General features: G+C 34.1%; 1 protein-coding gene and 1 non-coding gene across 2 annotated transcripts in view; both read right to left on the bottom strand.

The window, feature by feature from the left end:
- ATRNL1 (attractin like 1) overlaps nt 1-19,431 on the bottom strand; it is a 796,208-nt gene that overhangs the window by 363,696 nt on the left and 413,081 nt on the right. The window lies entirely within an intron of this gene.
- On the bottom strand, nt 8,236-8,426 carry LOC116573821. Its single transcript, XR_004279026.1, has one exon. It is a non-coding gene; the product is annotated as a U2 spliceosomal RNA (small nuclear RNA).

Below are 19,431 nucleotides of genomic sequence, written 5' to 3'. Positions count from 1 at the left end.
TATTATTATTTATAATAATAAATGCAACAATGTACACAGAGTTTGCATCTGAATTTAATCCTACTTAGGGCAAAATTCTTATACTATACTTCACTGCAAAAGAATATGAGCATTCTTTAATGCAATGCATTCTGGTTTTAAAGGTTTTATGACATACATCATTGCTCAGATCTTAGTTCTAGCTTGGTAAACAAAATGACTTGAAAGTGCACGGCCCATTAACAATATACATTTTCTAAAACTCAACATTAAGTGGAAAAAAATGAATACATATTATACACTCTGCCTAAATCTCCAAAATATAATGTTTTAAAATAGTATAACTTATAAATTCTTGAGATAGAGTATTTAAACATTTTCCATTAAAACAATGAATTTCACAGGTTCAAGAAAAAAGCATCAATATTTACTATAACTCTATTTTTACATGGTATCTATGAGTTACACTGAATTATTATCTTTAAAGTTAAGCATCAGACCTATAGTGCTATATACGGTTTTGAAATATTACCTTAAGTTTCCACAAGTTATAGCCATTTCAAAATGATTTACATCTGCTTACTTAGTAATTTTATTTAGTTAAGAGATGCCTCTAAGTCTTTACAAAGAAAATAGGCTATGTCCAAAATGAATATGCAAGGAAAAGAGAGATGGAAATTTTTGCTTTAGCATCCTGCTATGAGTAGAAAAATTATTTGTGAAGAACAGGGTTGAGAAACTTCAACTGGCTTTGATATGCATATTGTTCAGAGAGTTTCTGGGGCTACGGAAAATCTTCATAAAAAAATCAACTAAAAAACACTTGGTGTCCAAAGAACATTGAACCTAAGTGTAACTGAAATAGAGGAAAATGATATAATGCATTTAGCAAGGAGTTTCAGCTAAATGTTCAAAATATGTTACAGAAAAAATATAAAAGATTGAGAAGGTAGATTTGTACTGAAATATTCTTAATAGTTAATGATATACTGAATACAGTCTCTTGATGTTAGTTCATAAAAATAGACAATGTAAATTTGAAAAAAATATTTTAATGGAATAATATTGGCAACTATAAGCTTTTTTTTGGAAAAATGTAAAAGCATGGTATACTCATACTTTACGTATATGTGGATGTTATATTCATATATGGAGGCTATAGCTTCTTATCAAAAGTAGGAGAGATGGCATCATGATTTTGTAAGGAATAATTGAGGTAACCATTTTTCAAAGAATATTCTCCTTTATATGATTTACCCAATTACTGTTTCCATTTTTTTTCCTTGCCTGTCATAACTTCTCCTATAATCGGACACAAATAAAGCTTTTTTTTTTTCTTCATCTTTTAACTTACACATCCACACTGGATTATTCAGTATTTTGAAAACAATGGGTATCTTTTATATCTTCCAGTATTTTCCCATGGTGTTTTCTCCACCCATATTGACAATGAATAACATCCTAATCAATTTCTCCATTAAATAAATGTGTACTCTTGATAGCTCAAATGGTTCTTATTTGATCAGGCCTACTTCTAACTACCTATCCTCCACCTCGTGGTGAAATTTAGCACAGTTTGCATATACCCACTTCTTTGAGTATACTTACTCACTGAATTGTGAGGTCCCCAAAGACATTGTGACCTCTACCTTAAACAATTCCTGGCACGCAACATTTAACATTCATCCAGTCTTAGGTCTTAAGTATCATTCTTAGGGCAACAGTTTTTGCAAACTTATATATTCAATCTAGACCTCTCAGGAAATCCAGACTTGGATATCCAACTGATTTTATGTCCAGCTGCCCAAGTGACCTGTCCCCTTGAATATCTAATAAGCATCTTAAACCTAACAAGACCAATTAGTGTTCTTGATTGCTGCCTAACTTGTCCTAGTTCTTATCATCTCAGGTTGTGCCACTATATACCCAGGTATTGAAGACAAAAACCGTTCAAATCACTATCTTCTCTTTGTGGACTACTATCCTAGCCTCTATAAAGTTGTCTCCCTATTTCCACTATCCACACAGCAGTCAGAGCTATCTAGTTTTCTTTTATTTTAACAATTTTATTGCAATAGAATATGCAGGCCATAAAATTCACCATAATGTAGAATCCAGTGAGTTTTAATATATCTAAAAAGTTATGCAACCATCATCACATCATCTAATGAACATATCCATCATGCCAAATGCAATCTCTTGCCTATTTGCTGTCAGTCTTCATTCCCACATCCAGTATCAGGTTGTCTCTATATATTTACCTTTTCTGCACATTTCACGTAAACATAATCATACAATATTGGTACGTTGTGTTTGCCTTCATTCATTTAGATTTTGTTTATTCCTTAACCATAGATGGATAATTAGATCATTTCCACTTTTTGACTATTATGAATAATGCTACTATAAACACTACACACACATTCTTGTGTGGACAATCTTTTTCATTTCCCTTGGGCAAATACCTAGAAATGGAATTGCAGGGTCATGCAGTGACTCTATGATTAATATTTTGAGAAAAATAGCTCTACCAACTTTAAATTCCCTTCAGCAATGCATGAGACCTCCACTTTCTCCACATTCTCGTCAGCACTTATCTTTTTTATTGTACCATCCCAATGGATATGAAATGGTATCTCATTGTATGTATGTTTATTATTTGTTCATTGTGAAAAGATATATATACACCAAAACTTGCCATCTTAACTAATTTAAGCATACAATTTAATGGTATTAATTATATTCAGAATGTTTATGATATTTATTACTATCTATTTCCAGTATGTCTCAACACCCCAACAGAGGTCCAATACCCATTCAGCAATAAGTTCCATGCCCTGCTCCCAGTCTCATTGTAGTTTTTGACTTGCATTTCCCTAGTGACACTGATGTTGAGCATCTTTTAAAGTGCTCAATGATCTGGGGCGCCTGGGTGGCTCAGTTGGTTAAGCAACTGCCTTCAGCTCAGGTCATGATCCCAGAGTCCTGGGATCGAGTCCCACATCAAGCTCCCAGCTCCATGGGGAGTCTGCTTCTCCCTCTGACCTTCTCCCCTCTCATGCTCTCTCTCTCTCAAATAAATAAATAAATAATCTTAAAAAAAAAAAGTGCTCAATGATCATTCACATGTGTTCTTAGGAGAAGTGTATAGTCAAATAATTTGCCCACTTCTAAATTGAGTTATTTGTCTTATTATTAAGTTGCAAAGGTTCTTTATATATTCTGAACACTAGATTCTTATGAAATAAGTGATTTACAAATTTTCTTTCATTCTGTGGGTTGCCTTTTCACTTTCTTGATTGTGTCTTTTGAAGTGCAAATTTTTTTCATTTTGATGGAGTCCAACGTATTTTTTCTTTTATTGCTTGAGCTTTTGGTGATATATCTAAAAAATCATTGCCTAACCCAAGGTAATTAAGATACATTCTTATGTTTCTTCAAAGAGTTTTATAGTTTTAGCCCTTACATTAATATATAAGATGCATTTTTAGATTTTTGTCTTGTAAGGACCCAAATTTATGTTCTTACATCTAGATGTCCAGCTGTCCCAGCCCAACTTTTTGAAAAGACATTTCCACAACTGAATTTACTTGGCACCTTTGTCAAAAACAAACTGACCATAAATGTAAGAGTTTATTTCTCAACTCTTAGTTTTATTTCACTGATCTATATAGGTCTATATCATTATGACACTACCACACTACTTTGATTACTATAGCTTAGCAGTAAATGTTGAAATCAGCCAGTGTATATCCTCAAACTTGTTCTTTCAAGACTACTTTGGCTCTTTGGGGTCCTTTGCATTTTCATGTGAATTTTAAGATCAGCTTGCCAATTTTTTCTGCAATTCAGCTGGGATAATGCTATGGATTGTGTTGAGTCTATAGATCACTTGGGGGAGTACAGAGCAATCTTTTAAAAGTATAAATCATCTAGTGTAATTCCTGCATAAAATCTAATGACTTCCCAGCTTACATAAAAGGAAACCCAATTTACTAAAAGAACAAATTCAACAGGACACTAAATTCATCTGGGAGGGTGAGGTAAATCTTCATTAAGAAAGTGACATTTGGGGGCGCCTGGCTGGCTCAGTGGGTTAGAGCCTCTGCCTTCGGCTCGGGTCATGATCCCGGGCTCCTGGGATTGAGCCCCACATCCGGCTCTCTGCTCTGCAGGGGGCCTGCTTCCTCCCCTCTCTCTCTCTCTGTGTCTGCCTCTCTGCCTACTTGTGATTTCTCTCTCTCTGTCAAATAAATAAAATCTTAAAAAAAAAAAAAAGAAAGTGACATTTGGACTATGATCTGAAAAAAGAGTAAGCATTGAGAGATGAAAAAAGAAAAAAAAAAAAAACAGAGTAAAGCCAGCATTTCTGGTAGAGAGAATATGTCTAAAGACCCTGAAGACTCCTAGATTAGTCTTCCTTGAGGTTTATCAATTTGATTAATTTTTTTCAAACAATCAACTTAGGGATTCATTGATCTTATTATATTTAATTTTCTATCTCATTAATTCCTACTTTTGTCTTTATTATTCCATGCCATCCATTATTTTTTTATTTCATTCCATCCATTTTACTTGGATTTAATTTTTTCTTTTCCTAACTTTTGATATGGATCCTTATATCACTGATTTCAGCCTTTTATCTATTCTGATATAAGGATTTAAAACTACCACTTTCTTGGTAAGCATTGTGTTGCTGCCTGTCATAAAAGTTTAATATTTGCATCTGATTTATCATTTCATCCAAAATATTCTCTAATTTCTATTATAATGTTATCTAGGACTCATAGGTTACATAGAACAGACTCCTTAATTTCTAAATATATAGAAATTCCTATTTATATTCCTGTTATTTAGCTCTAGCTTAACTTCACTTTGGTAAAAGAACAAACCCTTTTTGAGTTTACATGTATTTATCATCTTATGAAATCTTTTTTTTTTTAAGATTTTATTTATTTATTTGACAGACAGAGATCACAAGCAGGCAGAGGGGCGGGCAGAGAGAGAGGAGGAAGCAGGCTCCCCGCTGAGCAAAGAGGCTGATGCGGGGCTTGATCCCAAGACCCTAGGATCCCTAGGATCATGACCCGAGCCGAAGGCAGAGGCTTTAACCCACTGAGCTACCCAGGCACCCCAAATCATTTTAATAATATAGATAATATAGATAATTCTCACAGATTAAAAAGTCTATACTGATGTAGTTAAGAAATAGTCAGTTAGCCCCTCCAAAGCACAATCCAATCATTTTCAAAAGAATCCTACCAAACCATTTGGTACAGAAATTCCAATGATATTTAGATGGTTTAAGGTCAGAGAACTAGAAGGAATACTTCCAAATCTTACTTGTGAATTGTGTAGCATATAAATACTAAAGACTAAAAAAGATTACACACACAAAAAGAACACTATAGATCAATATCACTTTAGATATTGATGCAAATTTCTAAATTAAATAAGCAAATAGATTACAGCAACACATTCAAATAATAATTGATCATCATCATGAGTATTTATTACAAAATTATAGGAATGGTTAAATATTAGAAAATATGTTATTACTATATAATATATTGCTTGATTTAAGAAGAAAATAATGTATTTCCACAGAAAATAAAAAGGTATTTGATACAAATTCAACATAAATTCTTAGGAAAAGCATTCAATTCAATGAAAATATTATTTAATATGATTTCATGGATAGATAAATTAATCAATTGATCTAAAAGCCCCAAAGCATTTTACTTAATGGGAAATCACTGAAGACATTTCCACCAAAGTTAGAAATAAGACAAGGATGTCCACCACCACCTCTACCATTAGTAACACTGTATTGAAGATATTAGCCAGTATAATTAGACAAAAGAAATAAATCTGAAGTATAAATATTAGAAAAAGAGGAAATAACTTTTTAGTTAATGTAACTGTATACCTGGAAGACCCTTAAGTATGAACTGAAATATTATTACAAGCAATAAAAGAATTCAGTGCAGCATACAGCATGTTCAATTAGTAAATATAAGTAAATCTTTCTATGTGTGCATGTCTTGTATACATGTGTCTATAAACTTAAAGGAAGATATACAAAACCTATTTGAAAAAATCTTTAAAATATTACTTAAAGACACAAAAGTAGATGGTAAGACATATTATATTCTTGGTTAGGAAGACTGAAAAACTGAAAGGTTACAGTTCTACCTAAATTAATTTATAATTTTAATTTAATCTCAGTATTTATACCAATAGTCTCTTTTTCCTCCAAAATATGACAAACCAATTATAACATTTATTTATAAAAATAAGTTTGTAGGGAGAAGGGGGTGGGATTATGGACATTGGGGAGGGTATGTGCCTTGGTGAGTGCTGTGAAGTGTGTGGACCTGGTGATTCGCAGACCTGTACCCCTGGGGATAAAAATATATGTTTATAAAAAATAAAAAATTTAAAAAAATAAGTTTGTAAGAATACCCAATAAAATTATGAAAACAAAAGAATGAGAGGTAGCCAATGTACCAGCGAGAAAATATTTTATAATATATAATATTTATTAGTGGTGCATGAACAGAGAGACCTATAAAGCAACACAGAAATTATAAGAATTTAGAATGTGTTAATGAGAATATCTCAAAATACTGAAATAGAGAATAATCTGTCAATAAATGGTGATGGATAACCTGATAGCCATCAGGGGAAGATTAAGTTGTATCAAATATTTAAATATGTGATGAATTAAAGATGTTCAAAAATTCTTTATCACTTCTCCCATAAAGAGGTGTGACAATCTATTTCTTAATACCCTTGAATCTGAGATACTCCTATGACTGCTTTTGCCCACATAATACAGTGGAGGTGATAGTATTATATGGAAGTAATAGACTTAGCCTTCAAGAGAAACTGCAGCTGCCACTTCCTCCCTCTCAAAACTCAGCTACCTCGGTCATCTGGAACAAAACTGAAGCCCAGAGCCAACAGCCTGCACTGAGTCCTTAACCAAGGGCCAGTCTGTCATTAAGACTTCTTTCAAGAAGATTCTCCAGCCTACCTTGTAACTGCCTCCCTTGATGCCATGTGGGAGAGAGATTTGCTAAGTCCCTATCATGTCTCCTTCTCTCCTGAGCCCTGCATAAATTATAAGCAATGATGATTTTTGTTATGTTAAGCCATTAAGATTTGAGGTGAAACAATTTATTGGCCCAAAGCAACAAGGCATTATCTCTCACAATTCTTTATGTTAAGTGGAAAGTTCTGCCCGCTCGGTGTCAGTTGTTTTGCTGGGATGACCACAGTCACCTGGAGGCTCAACTGAGAACCCATGTGGGATGAAAGGTCCAGCACCTGGACAACCTTTCTCTTCTGGAGACCTGACTGGGACCTCAGTTGAAGCTACTGTCTGCTGGAGCTGATTCTCTTTGAAATGGGCCACTCAGCTGGGGCAGCCTTCTTACATGGTGGTTGGGCACCAAGAAGTGTTTAATTGGTAAGCTTCCAAGATAAAAGAACTGCCCACTTAATTAAGGACTAGGTGTCAAATTGACAAAGCACCACTCCAAACAAAACTGATTAGGAGCACTGGGTGTGGTGCAAAAATAATGAATACTGTTATGCTGAAAATAAAAAATAAATTAAAAAAAAAAAGAAAAAAAAACTGATTAGTCAAAGCAGTCAGAGAGCCCCAGTCTAGAGTCAGTATAGAAAGGGCTTACACAAGGGTGTGACTATATGGGTCATGGGGGGGAGGGTACCAAAGTACAAGCCTAAACAAAATGTTAAAAAAAAAAAAAAAGCCATAGCATTTCTAGAAGAAAACATGGAAAAGTCCTTTATAATCTATGACTATTCTGGAAGTCAAAATTCTGGAAGTCAAAAAGAGAAGTTGAACAATTTGACATTAAATATGAATAACATCTTCATTTTTTTTTTTTTTAGTTTGTTCTTCCACCAATCACTAGTAAAAGACCAAAAAAAACTGCCTCCATGTTTAATTAATCTGGGAATAAAGAAACAGGAGACTCTATTTCGACAAACCCAGCACAACCTCCCCCAAGGCGGCTTGCCAAAAACTTTGCTAAACCAAGAATGAACGTTGCCCCACAATATACCAAGAATGCGGGGATACAGAATCTCAAGAAGTTGGTGGTATGAGCAACAGAAATCATAATAGACGTTAAGAAGTACACCAAAACGAAAAAGAAAAAAGTTGAAAACTACTGCATCTAAAAGCAAACTCTGTTATTGGAAACCATGCATTTTAACCCCCGAGGGGGGTGTACCGTTCCTGGAAGTACTGCAATACCAGGTCGATGAGTGGAGTGGACGGAGCAAGTTCCTATTCCATCTCCCTGCTCCAAAAATCCATTTAATATATTGTCCTCGGATAGAGGACGTATCGGATATTAAACTGATAAGAACAGATACTACACTTGATCTTAGCCAAAAGGCAGAGAAGCGATAACATCTTCATATTTTTTTAAGATAGGTAAAGAATCAATACCAAGCTGAGAAAAGAAACTCTAGCCCATATCAGAGAGAAAAGGCAAACTACAAAGAATTTCTAGAAATAATAAAAAATGAACAATCTAATAGAAACAGGGCAAAGAACATGAACAGTTTGCAGTAAAAGAAAAACAAATGGTCCTTAAACAAGAGAACATATTCTCGACCTTATTCAAGAAGTACAGATTAGAACCATTCTGAAATACATTTCTCACTTCTCAATTGGCAAAAATCCAATATGACTACATATTCTTCATTCAGTTGGCTGGAAAATACAGAGCTAAAACTATACTTTCTGGTAAAAGCTATACAAATTAGAAATGTAATTACCAGTAAGTCAGTAATCTCATTTGGAATGTATACTGTAGTTTTACCCGCACTGCATAAAAAATGACCTATGCACAAAGATTCAAAGACAGGAAAAAATACCAAGTGTCCATTTATACGAGTTAAATAAAACCAGACTACAACATGCTATGAAATATTATGTACCTGTAAAAAAAGTAATAAAGAAGGCCTGCAATGCAAAGATATTCAGGTTATGTTCTTAAATGACAAGAGTGATGGACAGCAGAGGATACATACCATATTTCTTTATTCTAAGATATGAATTTATTCTCACCTTAATATTTCTGGCATTGTGATGTACTGTATAATCAATGCCATGTCACATTTTAATTGCCAGTATTTTTTTCCTATTTGGTGATACATTAAAAATGTTATACATAACACTGCATGATATTTCAGGCCTGAAAAAGTATGGAAATATATTATTTTGCATAAGAAATGTGGTAAATAAGATGATATAATTGCATTTGTTGAAATTTGCATTAAAAAAAATAAAAGGATACATAAGAAACAGTGCTCTATGAGGAGAGGGAGCAAAGGAATAGACAAAGCTGTAGTTGGATGTGAAACTTCTCTATATATTTTTATTTTGTTCTAATTTTTTTAAAAATAAGACTGGACCAAACTCATCTCTTTTTTGTCCCCAGGGGTTAACCACAGTTTGTTAAATATATTGTACAAACTTTGACTTTAATTTTGCTATTAGGATATAAGAATGACATTTGTGCAGCTCCTAAGTTTAAGTAATAGCCTACCCCACTGGTGTGCTGGAGGACTAGTTTCCACTTTTTTTTAGTTTTTTACTTTAATTCCAGTATAGATAACATATAGTGTTATAGTAGTTTTATGTGTATATTATAGTGACTCAATAATTCTATACATTATTCAGTGCTCCTCATAACTATACTCTTTCTTTTTTTTAAAGATTTTATTTATTTATTTATTTATTTATTTATTTATTTATTTAATTTGACAGAGAGAGATCACAAGCAGGCAGAGAGAGAGGAGGAAGCAGGCTCCCTGCTGAGCAGAGAGCCTGATGCAGGGCTCGATCCCAGGACTCTGAGATCATGACCTGAGCCGAAGGCAGCGGCTTAACCCACTGAGCCACCCAGGCGCCCCTCATAACTATACTCTTAATCACCTATTTCACCCATCCTCCCATCCATCCCCAATCTGATAACCATCAGTTTGTTCTCTATAATTAAGAGTCAGTTTCTTGGTTTCTCTTCCTCTCTCCTTTTGTTCATCTGTTTTTTTCTTAAATTCCACATATGACTGAAATCATACAGTATTTGTCTTTGACCAACTTATTTCATTTAGCATTATACTCCCATGTTATTGCAAAGGGCAAGATTTCGTTCTCTTTTTGTGGCTGAATAATGTTTCATGGTGTATATATGTATGTAAAATGAAACATTTTATATATATATGTATACACACACATATATAATACATATATATGTATATATAATTATATACATATTAAACATTATATATGTATATATGTGTGTGTATATATATACACACACACACATACATACATACATACCACATCTTCTTTATCTATTCATTTATCAATGTAACAATGGACAATTAGGCTGCTTCCACGCTTTGGCTATTTAAATAATGCTGCAATAAACATAGTGGTGCCTGTATTCCTTTGAATTAGTATTTTTATATTTTGGACATAAATGTTCATAGTGCAATTGGTATATCATAGAGTGGTACTGTTTTGAACTTTTTGAGGAACTTGCATACTGTTTTCCCTAGTGGCTGCACAAGTTTGTATTCCCACCAACAGTGCATGAAGGTTTCTTTTCCTCCACATCCTTGCCAACACTTGTTGTCTCTTATGTCTTTGACTTTCACCTATACTGACAAGTGTGAAGTGGTATCTCATTGTGGTTTTGATTTGCATTTCCCTGATGATTAATGATGTTGAGCATCTTTTCATGTGCCTGCTGGCCATCTGTATGTCTTCTTTAGAGATATGTCTATTCATGACTTCAGCTAATTTTATAACTGGATTATTTAGTTTTTGGGTGTTGATTTGTATCAGATCTTTATATATTTTGGAGGTGAATCATTTATCAGATAGTCATTTGCAAATACCTTCTTCCATGCAGTAGGATGCCTTTTGGTTTTATTTATTGTTTCTTTCATTACCCAGAAGCTTTTTATTTTGATGTAGTCCCAATAATATTCATTCATTTATTTATTTATTTGCTCTTATTACCCTTTGCATCAGGAGACATATATAGAAAAATGTTGCTATGGTCCATGTTAGACATATTACTGCCTGTGCTCTCTTTAGGATTTTTGTGGTTTCAGATCTCACATTTAGGTCTCAAATCCATTTTGAATTTATTTTTGTGTATAGTATAATAAAGTGGTCCAGTTTCATTCTTTTGAATGGTGCTGTCCAGCTTTCCCAGAACCATTAATTGAATACACTTTTTCTCATTGATATTCTTTCCTGCTTTGTCAAAGATTAATTAACTACATAATTGTGGGTTTACTTCTGGATTTTCTATTCTATTCTTTTGATCTATGTGTCTGTTTTTGTGTTAGTACTGTACTGTTTTGATGACTACAGCTTTGTTGTATAACTTGAACTCTGGAATCATGATACCTCTGGTTTTTTTCTCTTTCAAGATTGCCTTTACTATTTGGGGTCTTTTATGGTTCCATATGAATTTTAGGATTGCTTGTTCTAGTTCTGTGAAAAATACTGTTGGTATTTGCATGTAGGTATTTGCATAGGGATTGCATTAAATACATAGATTGCTTTGGGTAGTATAGACATTTTAATAATATTTGTTCTTCCAATCCATGAGCAAGGAATGTCTTTCTGTTTCTTCGTGTCATCTCTAATTTCCTTCATCAATGTGTTACAGTTTTCAGAGAACAGGTCTTTAACTTCTTTGGTTAAGTTTATTCCCAGGCATTTTATTCTTTTTGCTGTAACTGTAAATGGGATTGCTTTCTTATTTTCTTTTTTGCTGCATCATTATTAGTGTATAGAAATGCAACAGATTTTGTTCACAATGATTTCATATGCTGTGACTTTACTGAATTTGTCAGTTCTAGTAGTTTTTTGTTTGAGTCTTTAGGGTTTTCTATATATAATATCATGTAATCTGCAACAGTGAAAGTTTTTCAGTGATCCAGATGCTTTTTATTTCTGTTTGTTATCTGATCGCTGTGGCTAGGACTTCCAGTACTACGTTGGATAAAAGTGGTAAAAGTGGACATCCTTATCTTGTTCCTGACCTTAGGGGAAGTGCTCTCAGTATGTCCCCATTGAGAATGATACTAGCTGTGGATTTTTCATATATTGTCTATATTATATTTTTATCATGAATGGATACAGGACTTTATCAAATGCTTTTTCTATATTTATTGAAATGATTATATGGTTTTTATTCTTTATCTTTTTGATGTGCTGTATTATGTTGATTGATTTCCAAATACTGAACCACTCCTTGCATCCTAGGAATAAGTCCCACTTGATATGGTGAATGATTTCTTTTTTTAATGTACTGTTAGATTTGGTTTATTAGTATTTTGTTGAAGATTTTTGCATCTATGTTCAACAGAGATACTGGCTTATAGTTCTCTTTTTGTGTGTGTGTTTTTTTTTTAACGATTTATTTATTTGAAAGCCAGAGATCATAAGCAGAGAGGCAGGCAGAGAGAGAGGGGGAAGCAGGCTCCCCACTGAGCAGAGAGCCCAATGTGGGGCTCAATCCCAGGACGCTGGGATCATTACCTGAGCTGAAGGCAGAGGCTTTAACCCACTGAGCCACCCAGACGTCCCTTCTGTGGTGTTTTTGTCTGGTTTTAGTATCCATGTGAGGTTGACCTCATAAAATAAATTTAGAAGTTTTTCTTTGTTTTCTATTTTTTGGAGAAGTTTGAAAAGAATAGATATTGACTCTTTTTTAAAATGATTGGTAGAATTCACTTTGGAAGCCATCTGATCCTAGACTTTGAGAGGTTTTTTTTTTTTTAAATTACTGATTCTATTTTATTTTTGGTAATTGGTGTGTGCAAAACTTCTGTTTCATATTGATTCAATTTTCTGAAGTTACAGGTTTCTAGGAATTTATCCTTTTCTTCTAGGTTTTCCAATTTGTTGCCATATAATTTTTCATAATATTCTCTTACACTTATTTGTTTACTGTGGTAAAGGTTGTTATTTCTCCTCTCTTGCTATTTTGTTTATAAGTCTTCCTTTTTTTTTTTTTTTTGATGAGTTTGGCTAGAGTTTTATCCATTTTGTTATTTTTTCAAAGAAGTAGCTCCTGGATTTTTTGATCTCTTCTACTGTTTGTTTTGCTTTGTTATAGTTTCTGTATCACTTATTTCTACTGTAATCTTTGTGATAATAAATCTTAATCCTTCCTTCCACTGGTTTGGGATTTTGTCTGTTCTCATTTTTCTAGTTCTTTTAGACATACATTTAGGTTGTTTACTTGATATTTTTCTTGCATCTTAACGTAGACTTATATTGCTACAAACCTCCCTTTTAGAACTGCTTTTCCTGCATTCCAAAGATTTTGGACCATTGTGCTTTCATTTTCATTTATTTCCATGTATTTTTTTAATTACCTCCCTCATTGACACATGCATTTTTTAGCAAGCTATTTAACCTCCATGTATTTGTGCTCTTTCCAAATTATTTCTTATGGTTGATTTCTAGATTCCCAGTGTGTGGTCAGAATAAATGTATGGTATGATTTAGATCTTTTGAAATTTGTTGAGACTTGTTTTGTGCCCTAATATGTGACCCATTCTGAAGAATGTTCCATGTGTACTCAAAGAGAATGTGTATTCTACTGTTTAAAGATGAAATGTTCTGAATAGATCTGTTAAGTCCATCTGGTCCAGTGTGTCATTCAAAGCCATGGTTTCTTTGTTGATTTCCTGTTTGGATGATCTTTTGGATGATCCATTGATATGAGGGGTGTTAAAGTCTCCTATTTTTGCATCACTATTAATTAGTTCCTTTATGTTTGTTATTAATTTATTTATATATTTGGGTGCTCTAATGTTGGGCTCATAAATACTTAGATTTGTTATATCTTCTGTTGAATTATCACCTTTATTATTATATAGCCCTTCTTTGTCTCTTGTAACAGTCTTTGTTTTTGTTTTTGTTTTGTTTTTTAAGTAGGATCCATGCTCAGTGTGGAGTCAACGAGGGGCTTGAATTCATGACCCTGAGATCAAAACCTGAGCTGAAATCAAGAGTTGGATGCTTAACCAACTGAGCCACCCAGGTACAGCAACAGTCTTTGTTCTAAGGTCTACTTTGTCAGGGCAGCTGGGTGGCTCAGCCGGTAAAGCATCTGGATTCCCCTCATGTCATGGTCCTGGGATTGAGCCCATATCGGGCTCCCTGCTCAGCAGGAAGACTGCTTCTCCCTCTCCCTCTCCCTCTGCCACTCGCCCTGCTTTTTCTCTTTCTCTCTCTTTTTCAAATACATAAATGAAATCTTTTAAAAAATTAAGTCTACTGGGTCCAATATAAGTATTGCTACCTTGGCTTTCTTTTGACATCCATTTGCATGACAAATATGTCTCCATCCCCTTGCTTTCAATCTGTAGACATTTTGAGGTCTAAAATGAGTCTCCTTCTTATAGACAACACATTGATGGGCCTTGTTTTATTATCCACTCTGTCACCTAATGTCATTTGATTGCAGCATTTAGTCTATTTACATTCAAAGTAATTTCTATGAGATATATATTTATTACCACTTTGTTATTTGTTTTGAGGTTATTTTTGTAGTTTTTTTCTCTGATATTTTCTTCTCGTGTTCTCTTTCATGGTTTGCTGGCTTTCTTTTGTGATATACTTGAATTCCTTTCTCTTTATTTTTTGCATATCTATTATTGGGTTTCTGATTTGTTATTACCATTTGGTTAGTAGTATATAATATCTTCAGGTAGCAGTCTATATAAAGTTGATGGTCACTTAAGTTTAAATCTCTTCTTTATTCCTTTCCTCCCACCCCAAGTTTTAGATATATGGTGTCATATTTTGCATCCTTTTATTTTGTGAGTACCTTGACTGATTATCACAGACTTTTCAGACTTACTTATTTTTACTGCATTCTTTATTTTTCATACTCTCACTTATGGTCTTTCCTTTATACTCAGAGTCCCATTTAATGTTTCTTGTAGGGGTGGTTTAGTGGTCATGAAATCCTTTATTTTCTGTTTGTCTTGGAAACTCTTTATCTCTCTTTCTATTCTGAATGATAACCTTGCTAGGCAGAGTATTCTTGGCTGTAGCTTTTCCCCTTTCAGCATTCTGAATATATAGTGCCTTTCCCTCTAGCCTGCAAAGTATCTGCTGAAAAATCAGCTGATAGCCTAATGGGGACTCTGTTCTATGTAACTGTCTTCTCTTGCTCCTTTTAAGCTTTTTTCTTTGTCACTAATATTTGCCATTTTAATTACTATGTATTAGCATGGGCCTCCTTGGGTTGATTTTGTTGGGGGATCTGTACCTCCTGGATCTGGATTTCTCTTTTTTTTTTCTTCAGTTTAGAGAAGTTCTAAGCTATTATTTCCTTCAAATTAATTTTCTGCCCCTCTTTCCCTCTCTACTTCTGTGATCCCTATAATGTAAATGCTATGATGTTTGATGGAGTCACTGACTTCTTTAAGTCTGTTCTCATTTTGCACATTTTTTCTCCCAATTGCTCAGCTTGATTACTTTCCATTACTCTGTCTTTCACATTATTCATTCATTCCTCTGGTCCCTCTAGTCTGCTATTTATTCCGTCAAGTGTATTTTTAATTTTAATTATTGTATTCATCAGGTCTGATTGGTTCTTTTCTGTTAAGGGTCTTCCTGATGTCCTCTACTCTTTTCTCAAGTCCAGTGAGTATCTTTATGATCATTACTTTAAATTCTCTATCAGGCATATTACTTATCTCCATTTTACTTGGGTCTTTTGCTGTGATATTGTCCTGTTCTTTCATTTGGTTCATATTTCTCTCTCTTCATTTTGCCTATCATGTGTCTGTTTCTGTGTGTTAGGAAAGTCAGCTATGTCTCTTGAAAGTAGTGGGTGGAGGACACACTTTAAACAAGGTGGCACTGGTCCTCTTCCACAAGGGACATACAGCTGCCCCAGAGACCGAAAACTGTCTTGCTGGAGCAGCTCCACAAAGTGTAGGGAGTGCAGTTTTCACAAGGTGCATGTGTCCTCTGCAAGAGGTTGGGAGATGCAGTATTGAGAAGTTTTGTGCTGGTCTTCTGGGGGAGAGTACCCGTAGCACTGGGACTGAGGCAGAGCTGGCTGCAGAGTGCAAAGTGCAGTGTAAGCGCATTAAGTAGTGAAAGCACTGATTGCAGCAGATGGACATATGATTATGCTGGGGGGTAGGGGAGGGAAATGGTGCCTGCCAGCTCCTTTGTTCCTGTAGAAGTCCCTGAGGACTTGTACATTGATTTTGTATACTGCCACATTACTGAATTGCTGTATGAGTTCTAGTAGTTTGAGGTGAAGTCTTTTGAGTTTTCCATATAAAGTATCATGTCATCTGCAAAGAGAGAAAATTTGACTTCTTCATTGCCAATTTGAATACTTTTTATTTCTTTTTGTTGTCTGATTGCTGTTGCTCAGACTTCTAGTACTATGTTGAACAAGACTGGAGAGAGTGGGCATCTTTGTCATGTTCCTACTCTCAGAGGGAAGGCTGTCAGCTTTTCCCCACTGAGGATGATATTTGCTGTGGGTTTTTCATAGATAGGTTTTATGAAGTTGAGGAATGTTCCCTCTATCCCTATACTTTGAATCATTTTAATGAGGAATGGATGATGTATCTTGTCAAATGCTTTTTCTGCATCAGTGAAAGAACCAAGTGGTTCTTCTCTCTTCTCTCACTGATTTATTCTATCATATTGACTGATTTGTGAATGTTGAATCTCCCTTGCATCCCATGGATGAATCCCACCCGGTCATGGTGGATAATCTTTTTAATATACTGTTGGATCCTATTACCTAGGATCTTGTTGAGAATCTTAACATCCATATTCATCAGGGATATTGGTCTGAAATTCTCCTTTTTGGTGGGTTCTTTACCTGGTTTGGGGATCTGGGTAATACTGGCTTCATAAAAAGAGTCTGGAAGTTTTCCTTCTGTTTCTATTTTTCGAATCAGCTTCAGAACAATAGGTATTATTTCTTCTTTGAATGTTTGGTAGAATTCTCCAGGGAATCCATCAGGTCCTGGGCTCTTGTTTTTTGGGAGGTTTTTGAGCACTGCTGCAATCTCGTTATTAGATATAGGTCTATTCAGGTTGTCAGTTTCTTCCTGATTCAGTCTTGGAAGTTTATAGGTTTCCAGGAATGCATCTATTTCATCTAGGTTGCTTAACTTATTGCCATATAAGTGCTGATAATAATTTCTGATGATTGTTTCTATTTCCTTGGTGTTAGTCATAATCTCTCCCTTTTCATTTATAATTTTATTGATTTGGGTCCTCTCTCTTTTCTTTTGGATTAGTTTGGCCAATGGTTTATCGATCTTTCTGATTCTTTCAAAAAACCAGCTTCTTAGTTTCACTGATGTGTTCTACTGTATCTCTAGTTTCTATCTCATTGATCTCTGCTCTAATCCTGATTATTTCCCTTCTTTGAGTGGGGTTGGCTTAATTTGTTGTTGATTCTCCAGTTCTTTAAGGTGTAAAGAGAGCTAGTGTATTCTGGATTTTTCAATTTTTTTTTTTAGGGAGGCTTGGATGGCTATATATTTCCCCCTTAGGACCACCTTTGCTGTATCCCATAGGTTTTGGACCGAAGTTCTTCATTTTCATTGGGTTCCATGAATTATTTAAGTTCTTCTTTGATTTTCAGGTTGATCCAAACATTCGTAAGCAAGGTGGTCTTTAGCTTCCAAGTGTTTGAATTCCTTCCAAACTTTTTCTTGTGGTTGAGTTCCAGTTTCAAAGCATTGTGGTCTGAGATTATGCAGGGGATAATCTCAATCTTTTGGTATCAGTTGAACCCCGATTTTGACCCAGTATGTGATCTATTCTGAAGAATGTTCCATGTATACTCAAAAAGAATGAGTATTCTGTTGTTTTAGGGTGGAATGTTCTTTATATTTTCAAAGCCAAATGTTATGGGGATTTTTCTTCCCTATGCAGCTCCCCAGTGTGAGATAATCTGTTTCTCAGCCTGTCTTCCAGATGCATTCTGGGTTATTTGCATTAATGTGAGTGTTATCTAGTTGTACCCATGGGATAAGGATGAGTTTAGGGTCCTCCTACTCCACCATCTTTCTCTGAAGTCAATTTTGTTCTAAGTTTTAAACGATGTGAATGTATTACTCATCTAAAAGTTAAACTAATTAAAATAAAAACTTGTACTATAAAATCAATTTAAAAATACTGTTCAAAAGAATCTATACTTGCTTTTTACTCACTACATCATATTCTTGCTACAATAAAATCTGAGTTTTGACCAAACATTGAGAACTTACAGAGGGCTTTATATTCAAGATCTAAATTCTGGCATAGAAATTTAAGGTAATACCCAATCCTTATAGATAGGATCAATGTCTTTATGGTCAAAATAACTGAAAATATTATTACCAAAGTGATATTTCTAGAATTTAAACTCTTTAACACAATAAAAGGCTAGAACATGATTTTAGTAATTGGATATCCAACCTTCAATGGATATCGTTTATTTTCTTTAATGCTCCTGTACTCAGATTATTAAGTTCACTTTCAATATTAAATTTTTGGCATTAAAAAAAAGGTGAAGCCAATTATAATGTGTTCCATTTCTTGTAAACTTCAATATTAAGAAGGACTTACCATAATATCCTTTTTCCTGTAGCTGAAATAACACATATCACCAAGCTTTAACAGCCTGCACAAAATGTGCCGGCCACTTACTATGTATGACAATAACCTCTGCTAGACAGGAGTCTCTGTACCACACACATAAAAAGTTATTTCACTGTTATCGTTAACTGCCAGCTTTGAGCATCAAAGTCACCTTCATTTGAAATCGAACATTTATCTTAAGAAAAATAAAAAGTAATTCTAGGCACAATAATGAGGCATATTAAGTAGAGTAACAACTAGATAAAGGATGATAGTACTCAAGCTGCCACCAAATATTTCACTTATCAGGTAGCAAGATAATAAAGGTTTTATAAAGGTTAAACAAAAAGGAATCACAGACATTGTGACTGTTACTTATTGTTATGCATTATTCTCCTTGCAAGAACTTTCTGGAGAATTTATTTGGTTTTCACCATCTTAATTAAACTTTCTGTTATTAAAATACCTTCTAGTTTTTCACTAATGAGCAGGTAATTTGCTAATTAGAAGATGTAAAAAAATGAGTAAGTCCTAACAAAATAAGGAAAAAATATGTTCCTACATTGATCTAAATTTGTATCTTTACATACAATTTGAATAAGTATATGATTATACTTTTAAATTAAAAATTGACTAAAAATAAAACTATCAATAGAGACATCAAAGTGAAATGAATCTTAAATTTTTTTTTTAACCTTTTAATCGGTATTGGCATATAAGGCATCCCTGACTGACTTATCTGATATAAACTT

The sequence above is a fragment of the Mustela erminea genome, chromosome 14, assembly GCF_009829155.1.
Source record: "Mustela erminea isolate mMusErm1 chromosome 14, mMusErm1.Pri, whole genome shotgun sequence".
Taxonomy (NCBI): domain Eukaryota; kingdom Metazoa; phylum Chordata; class Mammalia; order Carnivora; family Mustelidae; genus Mustela; species Mustela erminea.
Note: the sequence above shows the minus strand (reverse complement) of the source record. Positions and strands in the feature narration are given on the sequence as shown.